Below are 17,402 nucleotides of genomic sequence, written 5' to 3' on the forward strand. Positions count from 1 at the left end.
GTGAATGTATACATGTAAAGTTGGAAACTTTACGTGTGAAACAGGCCTTAGGAACCCAGATCTACAAGTTGTATGCAACGGAATTGATCAGAATCAACTTTATAGTGTTTGCATGAAACCGACTCGGCGAGTTGTTCTTCAGACTCGGCGAGTCGAGTTGCGAGTCCCCAATTTTTCCCCTTTTTAGTTATGTCGAGTGGAACCAGTGAGTTAGAAGGTGGACTCAGTGAGTCGGAGTTCAGACTCAGTAATGGGGGGACTCGGCGAGTCAATGCCCTGACTTGGCGAGTCCAAGGCAATCTTCTTGCCTCAAGAACAGACTCGACGAGTTGTTCATACTACTCGGTGAGTCACAGACCAGAATCTTATTATGATGAAGGAGAATTCGACGAGTTGTTCATACAACTCGGCGAGTCCGATGAAGATAAACTGGTTATCAGTATCGAGGAGGAACTCATCGAGTCTATGCCAAACTCGACGAGTAGTAGCGGGCAGGGATGAGAAATAAGAGTAGGGACTCGACGAGTCGGGTCAACTGTATGTTGACTTTGACCAGGAGGTCGACTTTTTCCAGGGGTAATATAGTCATTCTACCCTCAATATAGTTATCAGTATTTGATTGAGTGCGTATATGGGAATTGTAGCCGGGAGAGACCGGAGCAGCAGCAGACAGTTCCCGAGTAGAGTTTCAGCAGCAAGATTTCAAGGTGAGTTTCCTTTCAGTAGGAACGGGTCTACGGCAATAATGTTGGCCCGTTAGTTTACAGTAGTTCTGGACTTTGGTCCGATGTAGTAATTAGTGTGCTTGATGTCTTTCTGATTCAAGCATGTCCTTGTGTTATGTGTTCCGGACTTTGGTCCGATGCAGTATGCAGTATATGTGTATATGCTAGTTGATATGTGTTTATGTTATGATATGTTCAATTAGTTCCGGACTCCGGTCCGATGCAGTCAGTTTCGGACTCCGGTCTGATGCAGTTGGTTCCGGACTTCGGTCCGATGCAGGGGACAAGGTCCCAGTTAGTTCCGGACTTCGGTCCGATGCAACTTCTGGACTTTGGTCTGATGCAGAGGGCAAGGCCCTGGTCAGTTTCTGGACTTCGGTCCGATGCAGTGGGCAAGGCCCAGTATGTGCTTTATATGTTATTGTATGATATGTGGTAGTTTCGGGGGGAGCTCACTAAGCTTTGTGCTTACAGTTTCAGTTTTGGTTTCAGGTACTTCAGCAAGTAAAGGGAAGAGCCCAGGATGATGGCATCCACACACCATAGCCTCAGTTTTATCCTGGGAGTTTTATTTTGATATGTTATGATTGATACCGTTTTGTTTAGACACGGTCACTATAACATTTGAATTACTCATTTTATGGTTTTATCATTTATGATATCCGATGATATGGTTTTTAGTAATATATAAAATAAAAAATTTTGGGATGTACTTTTGGGGTGTTTCAAGTTGGTATCAGAGCCTTGGTTTGAGGGATTCGGATACACTTTCGAGTGTGTCTGAACTCAAACTAAGGAAACGGTAAAAGATTTTCAAAAGAAAAACATTTTCGCAAAAAGGATTTCTGAAAAAGAACTTAGAAAGAAAAAGCGTTTTTATAAAGAGAAAAGGGTGTGGTGCATGCGATCAACTGAGCTCAAGTAAGTACTCCAAAATTACCCATACAAGTTTATGTTATGATTATCAGTTTCAGTTTCAGTTCCAGTAGAACAACATGCTAGTGTAGGATTAAGGATCTAGGATGATGCCTTATGTGCCTACTTTATGTGTTTCAGCCTTATGAGAATTGCATGATAGTATGGAGTAGACAGCAGTAGGATAGCCTATTTAGGTTATGGCTGATAATACATGCTTAGCATTGTATGTTAGTATAGTTCCTCGTTATGAGAATAGAATTGCTTGAGTAGTTTCCTGTGTCCGAATGCTGCTCGCTTTTTGCTTTGTGGGACCCGAGTAATGGGAGTTAGCCATTAGGTGAATGCATCACATAACATGTGATCAGGGTTGAATAATCTCAGAGTGCTGGATTTGGCCCTACTGCACAACTCTTGTCTGAGTCTAACCGTTGTAGGGACAAGTCTTTTACTTGAAGGATTATCCGAGCCTCGTCACATGTGATGGTCTTCAGGTGATGACTAATTGGCATTACAAGGAGGCCTTCAGCGGCTGAGGACTGGTTTAGTTGAGTCAGATATTTCCCTAGGGTAAGCCTGGGATGAGAGTAGCAGGGATCAGTAGCAGTAGTAGTGACTTAGTGAAGTCGAGGCAGTTCTTGAGGAAGGTACGGATAGATGTGGAAGGTAGTAGGCGCCCATACTATTGGAAGCAAAGGATCTGTACTCGAATCAAGGAAGGCTGAGACGAGACCGGGAAACTTGTAGTAGTAGCGATCCCTCGAGATATATTAGTGTTTCTGACGTTTGTTATGATGTGTTTCACAATGGTGGTTTTGCGACCTAGGCCAGCAGTCAGCAGTTCTGGAGTCGACGAGGGATCAGGATCAGGCTCAGGGGCCGAGCATGTGGATGAGCAGACTAGAGAGTTATTCACCTCAGAGGTGACCCATATCATTCTTGAGCAGACTCCCGTGATCTTTGGTTCGATCAAGGAGGTCATACTAGAGTTGATGGAGGAGAAGCTGAGCACATTTCGTGCAGAGGTGGAGACCATGATGGGGTCGCGCACACTTACTTTCAGGGAGTTCCGGGCATTTGGAGCTCCAGATTATCATGGGGCGCGGGACCCCATAGTGAGTACCAGATGGTTGGCGGATGTGGCCAACGCATTCCGCACTAGCAGGTGTCCCGAGGGGGAAAAGGTCAGATTAGCATCCTGTCTCCTGAAGGACAGGGCACTAGATTGGTGGGAGGAGGTTGGACATGTCATTGGAGATGACGCAGCTTTGGATGCTATGACCTTGGCTGACTTTACTGTCAGGCTCAAAGCTTAGTTCGTACCGATTATTGAGGTGTAACAGTTAGCCAGGGAGTTTCAAGAGCTCACCCAGACTACAAGGACAGTGGCGGAGATTACCGCCAAGTTCAGGGAGAGGGCACTTCTCGTTCCTCAGTACGCGGCTGATGAGGAAATGAAGAAGGCCCGTTATCATGAGATGTGGCGGAGTGATATCCACCAGTTTGTGAGCCGGTCCAGCTGTAAAATGTTGGATGACATGATCGCTAGGGCTCGGGAGAGAAAGATTGACCTTGAGATGGAAAGAAAGAGGAAGTCGGAGACGACTTCGGGTACAGGGAGTTTGGGCAAAAAGCCCAAGGTTTCAGATCATAGATCCAAGAGTCAGCAAAGCCACGGTCGGTGTGGCAAGTGTGGGAGATTGCACAACGAGGCGTGCAAGGCAAGGAGTGTCGGCTGCTACAAGTGCGGTCGGGTTGGGCATATGAGCAACGATTGTACAGCTACTACTACTGCCACCGCGACATCAGATCTGATTTGCTTCCATTGCAATCAGAGGGTACATAAAAAGTACTAGTGTCTGAGCTTAGCTGCAGCAGGGAAGGTGTCAGCACCTGCCCCTGCTACCTTGAGGATTACAGACGACCGTCAGGGCCGACTTGAGACGCCGGTAGCAAAGAGAAGGGCTTTTCAGCTGATAACAGAGGAGGCGCGATCGATTCCTGATGTGGTGATGGGTATGTCTTTTTCCTTTATCTCTACAATTTGTATTGATTATTTTCTCATGGATTTATGTTTTATACAGGGTCATTCTTAGTGAACGACATTTCAGCCGTAGTATTGTTTGATTCAGGGGCTACCCAATCATTCGTTTCACTTGCGCTTAGCAATAGGTTTAGCAGAGCTCCAGGGGAGCTGGATTGTCCACTTGAGATCGATATTGCAGATGACAGGACCGTTAGGGTTGCGAGAGTACACGGAGGATGTTCTCTTCAATTATTCAATGAGCAGTTTTCGGTGGACCTGGTCCCTATTCCCCTACGAGGGAATAAGGTCATAGTAGGCATGGATTAGCTGAGCCCCAATGGGGCGATGATTGATTGTGAGCTACAGTTAGTGAGGGTTCGCACTCCCAGTGGGGGAGAGTTAGTGATTCAGGGTGAGAGGCCACAACGCGGACCAGTTCTTTGTTCAGCAGCGAGAGCGAGGCGCTACTTCCATCAGGGTTCCACCTGTTACATTGCCTAAGTTTTAGATGCCCGGGAGAAGGGCAAGACGACAGTTGACGATGTTTTGGTAGTGCGAGACTACCCGGATGTATTTCCAAAGGATTTTCCTGGAATACCACCCGAGAGACAGGTCGAGTTTAGGATTGATCTAATTCCTGGTGCGGCTCTGATTGCCAAGGCACCAAATCGGTTGGCTCCCCTAGAGATGCAGGAGTTGTCTATGCAGCTACAAGAGCTGACGGACAAGGGTTTTATCAGGCCGATCAGTTCGCCCTGGGGAGCACCCATTTTGTTCGTGAAGAAGAAGGATGGGTCGCACCGTATGTGTATAGATTACCAGGAGTTGAATAAGGTAACAGTGAAGAACCGTTACCCACTCCCGAGGATAGATGACTTGTTTGATCAGCTTCAGGGAGCATCTTGGTTTTCCAAGATTTATTTGCACTCCGGGTATCATCAAATGCGGGTCAGAGAGGAGGATGCGCAGAAAACCGCTTTCAGGACCCGCTATGGTCATTATGAGTTCGTAGTGATGCCATTTGGGCTCACCAACGCTCCAGCCGCATTCATGGACCTCATGAACCGCATATGTAGGCCGATGTTGGATCGGTCTGTGATAGTATTCATTAATGACATCTTGGTTTATTCCAAGACTCAAGAGCAGCATGAGGAGCACCTAAGGGAGGTGCTGTAGATTTTGAGAAAAGATAGACTTTTCGCGAAGTTCTCCAAGTGCGAGTTCTGGTTGCGCGAGGTGCACTTCCCAAAAAGGGTACTGAGTCTGTTACTATGATTACCAGGATGTTTCACGAGAGGGCGATGTTTTGCCCTGAGCACGTGTTGACTGAGCAGGCACGTATGAGTCGATATATTAGCATACTGAGGCGGGACATTCGTGGGTTCGTGGCGAACTCAATATACCGGACATTTTTTGAGCTCCAGGAAAATGCCCGGAAGAGGGAGATCGAGCTAGAGACTCAGGCTAGGGAGGAGGCCGAGTCTCAGAGGAGGGATAGGCGGCCGGCACAGTCTCAGCCGGCAGCCAAGTGGGCTAAGCCCGCCGATACGAGATCTAGAGGCCAGAAGGGTCGTACTTTTGGGAAGTGCGGCAAGGTACATGATGGAGTTTGTTGGGCGGGTGCTTGCTACAACTGTGGCAAGGAGGGGCATATAGCCAAGGACTGCCCCAAGGGGTTTATGGTTTGCTTTCACTGCAACCAGATGGGTCACCAGAGAGCTGAGATCCCACATCTATTACAGGGATCAGCGCAAGGATCTGCCCCTGCTGTTGCACGAGCTACTGAGGGTCGGCCAGTGAAGCCCAAGGCACCGAAGGCTCATAGGAGAACCTTCCAGTTGACAGCGGAGGAGGTCTGCAGCGCCCGATGTTGTGGCTGGTATGTATTCTTTTATTTACTTATACTGATGTGAGATATTGTGATTATATTATGGTATGTATAGGTACTTTTCTTGAGAGTTCTATACTTGCTTTAGTGTTATTTGACTCGGGTGCGAGTCGATCTTTCATGTCGTTAGCGTTTAGCCAGCACATCAGTATCCGACGAGAGGCGTTGAGCCGACCTCTACGAGTTTCTATAGCTGACAAGCGAGCGGTTTATGCTACGGATGTAATTTGAGGATGTATACTCGAGATCTTCGGTGTTGAGTTCCCGGTAGATCTGGTCTCGATTACGATGGGGTACGTTTGTGTCATTGTCGGCATGGATTGGTTGAGCCGATTTGGAGCTATTATACACTGCGAGCGCCAATTGGTGATGATACGAGACCCTAGTGGGGGAGTACTTACGGTATATGGCGAGGGTACCCGATCAGGGTAAACATTTTGTTCGGCTGCCAGAGCGAGATAGAGTTTACAGCATGGCTGTAAAGGGTTCGTAGCGTATGCGATGGATACACGAGTGGCCGCTGAGAGACCGAGCTTTGTGACAACCGTCAATTTCCGGTCAAGTGAAAGTCAACTGAAGTCAACAAGTCAAACCGGTCGACTCAATTAGCCCGTGGGTACTAGGGTTTATGTTATGTAATTACTAAACAACTCGCTATTCTAATGAGAGATCATAAATCGAAAAGTTCGTACATCTAGATTTCCTTAACCTAAAATTGTGGAAGGTAACGAACCAAACCGATAAAACATTGTTGCATACTCATTGGGAGTGTGTAAGATCCTTACACATGACATAATGGGGTTTATGGACCTTGCGTTACGGAGCCAAACACTCACAAGTTTCTCACACGAAACCTCTCTTAATCGTTTTCACTCTACCTCTCTTTATGCGAAATCTCTCCCAAATCTCTCTTTGTATGAGAAATCTCTCTCAATCTCTCTTTGTATGAGAAATCTCTCCGAAATCTCACTTTGTATGAGAAATCTCTCCCAAATCTCTCTTTGTATGAGAAATCTCTCCAAGAATATGAAATCTCTCCCAAATCTCTCTTTGTATGTGAAATCTCTCCCAAATCTCTCTTTTTATGAGAAATCTCTCCAAGTATGGAAAATCTCTCCCAAATCTCTCTCTATATGAGAAATCTCTCCAAGAATGACAAATCTCTCCCAAATCTCTCTTTGTATGGGATATCTCTCCAAGTATGTGAAATCTCTCCCAAATCTCTCTCCATATGAGAAATCTCTTCATGGTTGAAAAATCTCTCCCAAAATCTCTCTCAAAACCCCTTTCGATTTATTTTGATCATTTGAGTCATCCCGACCATTAACCGTGTCAAAAATCGCTTAAAACGAGGTTAGAACGGGTAAAATACCCAAAAGGACCCGAAACCTCCCCCTAGGGTCGAAGCCTCTTAGAGGCCGGACCCTCTTGGGTTGGAACCGCAGCGTGCGAGCCGCAGCAGCGAGCCGCAGAAGGCGAGCCGCAGCCCCGACTGCAGCCACGAGCCGCAGCACCGCCCGCGTCAGGACCCTCGGACCGCAGCTCCTTCTCCTCGAACCGCACCCAGGCGACTAAGCCACTCCGGTTTTGGCTGCTGATGACCGAGACTCCGGTCCTGGACTTCGGATTTTACGTTTTTCACCCGGTTTTTGACTAATTCTCCATTTTAAGTCCGTTTTTAATCATTTTAACGCGGGATTTTCTCCAGAAATCATATTTTAACAATATAAGACCCTAAATATTCATAATTTGGGCATATTTTTATGGAAATATTTATTTAAGAATAAAATCTTTTAAGTGAGATCTTGAGGTGGAGTGTGAACCTTTCCATAATATTTAACACAAACCACCACCCCATGCCCATTCCTTTGACCAATCCTTGTACTCCTAGTCACTTCAAGACACTACCCCTCTCCTTTCCCATCAACCCACGTCCAAAGGTTTGACAAACCCACACCCGAGCTGCTTGCAACAGCTAGACCGGCAGGTCTGTGGTGACAAGTGTCATTTAACGGCGACGCCTGAAGAACATCGCATTACGAGGCCGTCTAAGTCAAGTATGGTTATGATAGCTCACACGTGGTATTAACAAATCATAAGATTTATGGGTTCTAACTTTAAATTAGCGAGTTTTGTCGATTTAGCTCACTGAAATTACTTTAAGTATGGAAAAGTACTTGTACGCCTTCATATCAAAAAGGGTTTTATGTCTATTTAAAATCACTTTTTATATCAAAAATTACAGATATTATTGTATATTTTCAGTGTTGGTATTTAAGACTACACACCATTCATTACGGGAGTTTTCTCAAATCGGAAAGGGTTTTTACGCCAATTTGAAACCACTTTTATATCTTTAAGTATGACAAATACTTGTTCATTTTCGGTCCTGGTATTTAGGACTACATAACTTTCATAAGGAAAATATTGGATTTTTCTTGGTAACATACAACTCTTTACAAAGATCAATTTTCAAACTCTTACTATAAAAAGCTTATGAACTCACCAACCTTTGTGTTGACACTTTTTCAAAACTACTTGTATTCTCAGGAATTCAGTGAAATAGGAAATCAACAGCGTTTTGAGGATGGGACGATAAATCGTCAAACAGTTCATTTTGTATCATAATATAATTGATTTGAATCATGTAAACATATACTTTGGTGTAATTTTTTCAATTATATTTATGATGGTTGTATTTACTTTGAGCACTATTATACTCGTTGTTGTGATACTATACATGAAGTCCTCCACCCCCGGACATTTCCGCCATCCTTGGTTTGGGGGTGTGACCGATTGGTATCAGAGCATTGTTTATAGTGAACTAAGTATATCGAACCACATAAGATATGCAAACTATAAATGCATTGGGACTAAAGTCTCCGATTTAAAGTTTTCAAAACAATTATACTTTTAGAAATAAATAGTTTCTTGTTAAAAGTATACATGCATGCATACATACTAAGGTCAGCATCATTCTAGAACAAAAGAAAAGTAATGATTGTTGAATATCACGGGTAAGCTCGGGGATGTATGGTCAGTCTTCGGAGTGGCATAGCCTGATCAACTATGCTGGTCCGAGGAGTGATTAGCACATGCCTAGGAATGGTTGTGATATTGCAACAAGTCTAAAAATTTACCAACACTACCACAATGAGAACATTAGAGTAGAACATGAGTTTAAAATACTATAGGAGTATTTTGTAATATCATAACTTATATGAAAACTAAATAGATCCTTAATAATAGGTCTATAGTCCCTAAGTGGATACTCTAAGGTTATATATAATTTAGAAATCATAGACTTAGAATTTGTGGTCATTGCCTTACTTCCTTTTCCTTGTTTGGATGTGGACCTAGGGTAGGATCACTTATTCGAAGGTCTATCATATCTTGTTATATGTAATTAGTATGCACTATGTCATTATAGAAGTAACTAATAAGGATCACCCCCTATAATTAATTAATTATAGAGTTAGACGCCTAGTAATTATCTCTTCCACTCCTATTCTCGCAAGTACAACATAGCAAGATCCTACTTACCGGACGACCCCTACTTTCCCAATCCGAACCCGAGAAATGGTGAATGGTTATGAGAAGAATCAAAAGCAGAACCAGAGGTAATCAATCCTCCATGCATAGCAAGGGTTTCCGTGAACCGTTTCGACTACATCGAACCTGTGCCCCGTTGGGCAATCGTGATCGAGGGTTGAATGTCGACAGCAATGACAACAACCACCATGTGGAGACCAACGAGGGTGCTATGACCTCAACCACGGGAAAATACAACTCCTTACAAAGATCGATTTTCAAACTCTTACTATAAAAAGCTTATGAACTCACCAACCTTTGTGTTGACACTTTTTCAAAACTACTTGTATTCTCAGGAATTCAGTGAAACAGGAAATCAACAGCGTTTTGAGGATGGGACGATAAATCGTCAAACAGTTCATTTTGTATCATAATATAATTGATTTGAATCATGTAAACATATACTTTGGTGTAACTTTTTCAATTATATTTACGATGGTTGTATTTACTTTGAGCACTATTATACTCGTTGTTGTGATACTATACATGAAGTCCTCCACCCCCGGACGTTTCTGCCATCCTTGGTTTGGGGGTGTGACAAGCCTGGTCGATGATGTGCCGATAGTGCGTGAGTTCCTGGATGTTTTCCGCGAGGAGTTGCCGAGAGTGCCTCCCGAGAGGCAGGTGGAGTTCCACCATGATTTGGTTCTGGGGGCAGCGCCTTACGCCACCAGAGATGCAGAATTTATCCTCACAGCTTCAGGAGCTGTTGGGGAAAGGATTTATCAGGCCGAGTAGCTCAGCATGGGGAGAGTCGATCCTTTTTGTCAAGAAAAAGGATGGTTCACACCGGATGTGCATTGATTACCGGGAGTTGAACAAGTTGACGGTCAAGAGCTGTTATCCATTACCGAGGATGGACGATCTGTTCGATCAGTTTCAGGGAGCATCTTGGTTCTCCAAGATAGACTTGAGGTCTAGATATCATCAGATGATAGTGCATGATGAGGATATCCAGAAGACGGCGTTTAGGACTCGTTACGGGCATAACGAGTTCGTGGTGATGCCTTTCGGGCTCACCAATGCACCATCAGCATTCATGGATCTTATGAGTAGATTATACAGGCCGATGTTGGATAGATCGGTGATCGTGTTCATCGACGATATTGTGGTGTATTCAAAATCTAGAGAGCAACATGAGAAGCATCTGTGAGAGATTCTCGGAGTACTGGGATCGGAGAGGCTTTACGCCAAATTCTCTAAGTGTGATTTCTGGTTACGAGAGGTCCAGTTCTTGGGACACCTCGTTAACCAGAATCAGATATTGGACGATCCGGCCAAGATTGAGTCTGTTATGAGTCGGGAGGTGTCGAGATCCCCCACCAAGATCAGGAGTTTTCTGGGATTGGCCGGCTACTACCGGAGATTTATCAGGGATTTCTCCAAGATTGTCGATCCTCTCACCAGGTTGACCCGGAAGGGTGTGGCTTTTACGTGGGGTCCTGAGTAGCAGACCTCATTTGAGATTCTTCGCCAGAGATTGTGCGAATCCCCAGTGTTAGCCCTTCTGTAGGGAATGGATGATTTTTTGGTGTACTGTGATGCGTCGATATCAGGGTTGGGTGCGGTGCTTACGCAGAGAGGGCACGTGATAGCATATGCGTCGAGGCAGCTGAAGCCTCATGAGACGAGGTATCGCACCCACAATTTGGATTTGGGGGCAGTGGTGTTCACCCCTCAAGATATGGCGCCATTACTTGTATGGGGTTCGGTGTACCATATACACGGACCACAAGAGCTTGAAGTATCTGATTGATCAGCCCAACCTGAACATGCGCCAGATGAGATGGTTGGATGTGGTAAAGGATTATGACTATGAGATCCTATACCACCCAGGCAAGGCTAATGTTTTAGCTAATGTCGTGAGCCACAGGGCGGAGAGTGCCCCAATACGAGACATTTGTATGAGAATGACAGTGATGACTCCGGTGTTGGATACCATACGAGAGGCCCAGGAAGAGGCTGTGAGATCGAAGAACCGCAAGAGAGAGCGGTTGATTGGGCATGTATCTGAGTTCATTACTGATAGCCGAGGGCTTTTGATCTTTTGGGGTCAGATTTGGGTGTCGTTTGCAGGCGGGGCACGTACCATACTGATGGAGGAGGCGCACAGATCGAGATTCTCGATCCATCCCGGGGCCACTAAGATGTATTTGGACCTAAAAAGAGAGTATTAGTGGCCCTGCATGAAGAGGGATATGGCGTGGTTTGTTGAGAGGTGCTTGACCTATCGCAGGGTTAAGGCCAAGCACTAGCATCCGCATGGCAAGTTGCAGCCACTTGAGGTTCCCCAGTGGAAGTGGGAACAAATTCCTATGGATTTCATCACCAAATTGCTGAGGACCGCGAGGGGTGTCGATGCAATTTGGGTGATCGTTAACCGGTTGACGAAGAGCGCTCACTTCCTTGCTATCGGTAAGAGCTCCGCGGAGAGACTAGCGGAGATATACGTGAAGGAGGAGGTGTCGAGACATGGGGTGCTAATCTCGATTGTGTCAGATCGAGACATACGTTTCAATTCCAGGTTCTGTAAGAAATTCCATGAGGAGTTGGGTACGAGGTTGCACTTCAGCACCGCTTACCACCCACAGACGGACGGAGAGAGTGAGCGAACGATTCAGACACTTGAGGACATGCTTCAAGCATGTGTATTGGACTTCGGAGGAATTTGGGGCACGTACCTACCGTTGGCTAAGTTTTCCTACAACAACAACCACCATTCGAGCATTGGTATGCATCCCTTTGAGATTTTGTATGGGAGGAGATGTCAGACTCCCATCTGCTGGGGAGAGGTAGGGCAGCGAGTGATGGGTAGCACTGAGATAGTGCTTCAGACGACCGAGCAGATACTACAGGGCAGGTAGAGATTGCTGACAGCTCAGATTCGCCAGAAGAGCTATGCGGATAGGCGACAATCCGAGCTTGAGTTTCAGGTTGGAGACTCCGTACTCCTGAAGGTATCTCCCTGGAAAGGAGTGATCCGATTCAGGAAGAGTGGCAAGCTGGGGGCCCGATACATTCGTCCGTTCAGGGTGACCGCGAGGGTGGGGCAGGGTAGCGTATCGTTTAGAGTTACCCGCAGATTTGAGCCAGATACATGACACCTTCCACGTTTCTTAGTTGAGGAAGTGTATAGCCGACGAGACGGCAGTAGTGCTGTTGGAGGATATTCAGATAGATGCGAACCTGAATAATGTTAAGAGGCCAGTTTCAATTGTGGATCGGAGGATCAAGGTTCTGAGGAACAAGGAGGTGCCCCTGGTTCAGGTCCAGTAGCAACATCGGAGAGGGTCCGAGCTGACTTGGGAGCCAAAGTCGGAGATGTGGGAGCAGCATCCAGAGTTGTTTACGACATGAGACTTCGAGGGCGAAGTCTGGTTCTAGTGGGGGAGAATTCTAACATCCCGAAATTCAAGTACCTCTATTTAACCCTTCTTCTTTACCAAGTTGTCAAGTTTAGCCCTTGAGTGGAAAATGTTGCAAATGAGTACGCTGGGTGTACTGAAGAGTACGCTACGCGTACTCATGCTCTTATTTTGGACGCGGACTCAATTAGGTATGCTAGGCATACCAAAGTTATGTTGGGCGTAACTGGCTCAGATACAAAACCCTAAATGAGACTTGAGGAATATAAAAGGAATGATAAGGCCCCTACCTCAGCCACCATATCTCAGTGAATGAAACCCTAAGAGAGCAAAAACCCGTTGTAAGCTTGTGTGTGTGTGTGTTCTTAAGCCTGAAAGTGCCATTTTGTGGTGGTGAAGGAGAAGAGGAGGCCATTGTGGGAGCTAGAAGTTGGAGGACAAGCTTAGATCCGAGTTCTACAGAGGTTGGAGCTTCATTTGGAGGTAAAAGGCTCAAAGCTTTCCTTTCCATTTTGATTTGTGCTTTATGGACCCATTTTTAGGGTTTTGGGTTCCAAGGTGGAGACTTTATGAGCAAAGGGTCTCCATAAGCTTAGATATGCCCTATTCCAGTGTAATATGTGTTGTAGATTCATAAAAATCCTATCTTGGACGTGAATATTAAGCCATGCATGATATATAGGCTTAATGAGGAAAGAGGAAAGGTGTTTAGAGTGATTGGTGACCTTTACAGCCATGCAAAGGCTTAAAGGTTTCGACTTTATGGATTAAGTGGCCTTAGAATAGTCAGATCTGGAATTTGAGCTTATGTCTTAACCGTTTAAGACCAAAAATCAATAAGAGCATAAAACTGAGACTTACGTTGGGCGTAAATCTCTTAACACACCACGTAAGGGTTTGAGACCCCGATTCTGGATCGCTACGCCCCACATACAAGAGTTGGTACGCGCCGCGTAGTGCCCCTGTTGACTTTCGTTGACTTTTAGGGTTTGGTCAACATTTGGAATTTTGGACCATTAGAGGGGTAAAATGGTATTTTAGCCTTCTGAGAGAACATAGGAAGGGACTAGTCTAGCCTTGAGAGTCGTTATTGATTTGAGATGATTACTTTGTATGTTTAGGTGGGGCTAGGTCATTGTTACGTGGTTCAGGGATACCAAGCACATGAGCACTAGACAGCATACGAGGTGAGTCTTCTCACAATACTTTACCTAGAGTGGTAATTATGTGTGACCGAAAGGACTTATGTGTTAGGAAGAGTATGTGATATATGTTGATATGTGATATGTATGTGTTATGCTATGTTAGGAGAAGTATGGAATGGACCGGAAGGTCATCATGATATGGACCGGAAGGTCACCAGTGTATGGACTGGAAGGTCAACAGGGTATGGACCGGAAGGTCAAGATGACATGGACCGGAAGGTTGATGAGGAGGACCGGAAGGTCTGTCGGGGTTGGGACGGAAGTCCCTTGAAACACATGGACCAGAAGGTCCCATAGAGCTATGGACTTGAGTGGCGTATGTGTTGTATGTGGTATTTTGGGGAACTCACTAAGCATTTATGCTTACCGTTTTATGTGATATGTGTTTCAGGTACCAGTGACGATCGCGGAAAGGCGACGACATGATCAGTACACACCGAAGGAGTTTTTATGTATTGAGATTCTGGGATGTATTTACCAAGATGTTATATGACACTTTGAGTTTGATTTGTACCACGACTTATTTTATAATTAAAAGAAATGAAAATTTATTTTGAAAATTTTACGTCATTACACTCGTACACATACAACAAGCATAAAAAGGAATCCTTCCTATATCCTTAGCCCTAATCTAGCATGCAGTTCTCATGATCTTAGCATATCATAACATAAAATGTATGGGTATCTTGGGGAAAGCTTACTTGAGCTCGGCCAGTCGCACGCATCACATACCTTGTTCTTTCTCAAAACCTTTTCACTTTAACTTTTAGAAAAAGCATTTTCTTGTAAAAACCTTTCAAACCCTCGATTCGAGTCCAGACACCCCCTAAAGTGTGTCCGAATCCCTCAAATCAAGGCTCTAATACCAACTTGTAACATCCAAATTTTCAAGGCCAAAAATTTCGTTTTTAGTTAAGTAACTTAAAAATCGTTTACTAGAAAGAGTGTCAATGTAATATCACTGCATAAACCCATAATAAGCATGTCTCAAAATCATAACATCGAAATAATAAAATCATAGTACAATCCCATGAATCTCAAAATGCGGAATCCTGTGTGCGAGTGTGTGATGCACTACTACCGCACCGACTCCGTCCCCTTCGACGAAGAGGTACCTGAAACAAAACTGAAAACTGTAAGCACTAAGCTTAGTGAGTTCCCCCATCATACCACATACCACATAACAGATAACATACATATTGCCAGGCAATTCTGGGGTGCCCGACCTACCCTGTCTGGCAATTCTGGTGTGCCGACCTACCCTGTTTGGCCATTCTAGGGCACGAACCTACCCATGTCAAGCAGTTCTGGGGTGATGACCTACCCTTCGGTCCTAACAAGCAAACTCTGGGGACTATTTCACCCCTACTATTACTACCACACGTATCATAACATAATCATACTGTCAGGCCTATCTGGGGTGCCCGACCTACCCTTTGGTCCTAACAACTGAACTTAGGAACTATTTCACCCCTACTACTATTACATATAACATATCATGCTAGCACATAAACATACCAGGTAGTAGCAAACCAGGGAAATTATCACAAAGACAATCATCTCAACTATAATCAACTACTAGTGAGTCGACCTTGGTACCTTAGACCCACTTTTATTGGTAGGTAACTCACCTTAGTGTCGTGAAGTGTCTGAACTGTCCTCGCTACTGGGATCAACTCCTCTCAAATCCTACACATAATCATCTTCCTTAGTTACCAGTTCATGGTCAACTTAGGTCAAAGTCAAGGTCAGAGTCAAAGTCAAAGTTAACACCCACGTCAAGGCGGTCAATGCGCTGAGCTAGGTAGCGCATATCAATCTCCGGCTCAGGTCCCTGCTGCGCTCCCCGAGGAGTAGGTCTACACCGTTGGACCCATCTCGACTGTGGCTCGACAGCACCCTCCTCGTCCACTACGTCATCTGCTCGTACCCGTAAGACACCATCTCCGCCCCGTTCAAGTACACGCATCGACTCTAATAACTGAAGGTTCATCGGGCTCATATCATGAAACACCATCGATCTCGTGATTTCACGCATCAACAACTGATATGATCGAGCTAATCGCGTGATAAAATGCCCCCGCAAATCAGGCTATCCTCCCGAAGTCCCCTGGCCCTCTTACCCAAATATGCGGCTAAAGCAACTGGAAGGTTCAGGTGCCTCCCTGGAGTAACAAGTGCCCATAAGAAATACAAGTCTGTCGAAGGCACTCTCTCACTGTTCTTATGGTGCGTGAGAGATATGGAAATCAAACGATGCAACAGTCTGTATGTAGTAGACCAAATCATCCTCCCTCGTGTAGTAGATGGCGTATAAACTCCCCGTGTAATCTCGGCCCAAAAAGTGTTTTCGTTATAGTCATCTGGCCGGTCCGTGAGACAATCAGCAAGGAATGACGGAAAGTGGACACTCCTCGTTTCATCTGCTGTATATATACCAACTCTGAGTCGCAAGCTCTATCACACTGCATTCCCGGCTCACACCCCCAGTCTGAAGGCAAAGGTTGTCCTATCATCGGATGCCTTCCTAGGGTCATAGGAAACTGTAGCGTAAAACTCCAGCAAAAATTCCCGATAAACAGGCTCCTGGATCCTGAACAATCGTGCCCATCCCGGACATACGAACAACTACACTCCACTCGCGTCCGAGTGCGTGTATTGCAAAAAATCTTGGATCAGCGCAGCAAGTCCAGTCTGGGTCGCCAATTCCCAGTCAAATGAAGGTGCTATGTCGATCTCCTTAGTGAGCAGCAAAGTCAAATTGTTGACATATCGTGCCCGGGTTTGGAGGGTTCTGAGATGGATAGGGTTAATGTGACCGGGTTACCCGCTCCCGGAACCGGAACCGCCGGTTCCGGGACTGGTTCCAAAAAATTTAAGAACTGCCTAGAGCGGTTCCGGTTCCGGTTCTAACTTTCTAGGAATCGCCGGTTCCGGTTCCGGTTCTGGTTCTCGCCAAATGAGGCGGGTACCCGCCTTTGGTCATCCCTATAAACAATGATCTTTTAAGAAAATATCGGATTTTCTTGGTTTTACAACTACAATAAATCATTTTTTTACAACATTGCTTATGAACTCACCAACATTTCATATGTTGACGTTTTTCAAAATAACTTGTATTATCAAGTAACAGGTAAACCGAAGAATAAGTACCAAGTAATGTCATGGTGTTTTGCTTAGATTATCTATCAGACAGTTTATGTTATGAAATTGTAATGTTTAAAACAATGTACTGGATGTAAACAATATCAGTTGTAATATTTCAATGCATGGCGATGATTTATGTTATGATTCATGTATATTCATTGTGATGGTATTCAATTTAAGTCACAAGAGCCCTCGGACGTTTCTGGCGTCTGGTTCGGGGGTGTGACAAAATATAAAAGGGTATTTCGGTCTCTTTTTAGGAATTTGAATGGTATGAAAAATGGTAGCAATGAAGGTTTAAAAGGACATAATGATCATTTTACTTTGATGAACAATGTATATTTGATTTTTTTTATTGTTTCATTTCACACTTGCAATAAACTTAATTAATAGTAACACAACCCCAAAGATTATAATATACTTCATAAAGAAACAAATAATCAGATATACAGAAGCAAACAAACACTGTTCATGCATGACAAGAGGAAACAAGAAGAATCGACCAACTGTCCTTAAAGAAACGCACATGCTAAAAAAGAT

The sequence above is a fragment of the Lactuca sativa genome, chromosome 3 (assembly GCF_002870075.4).
Source record: "Lactuca sativa cultivar Salinas chromosome 3, Lsat_Salinas_v11, whole genome shotgun sequence".
Classification (NCBI taxonomy): Eukaryota; Viridiplantae; Streptophyta; class Magnoliopsida; order Asterales; family Asteraceae; genus Lactuca; species Lactuca sativa.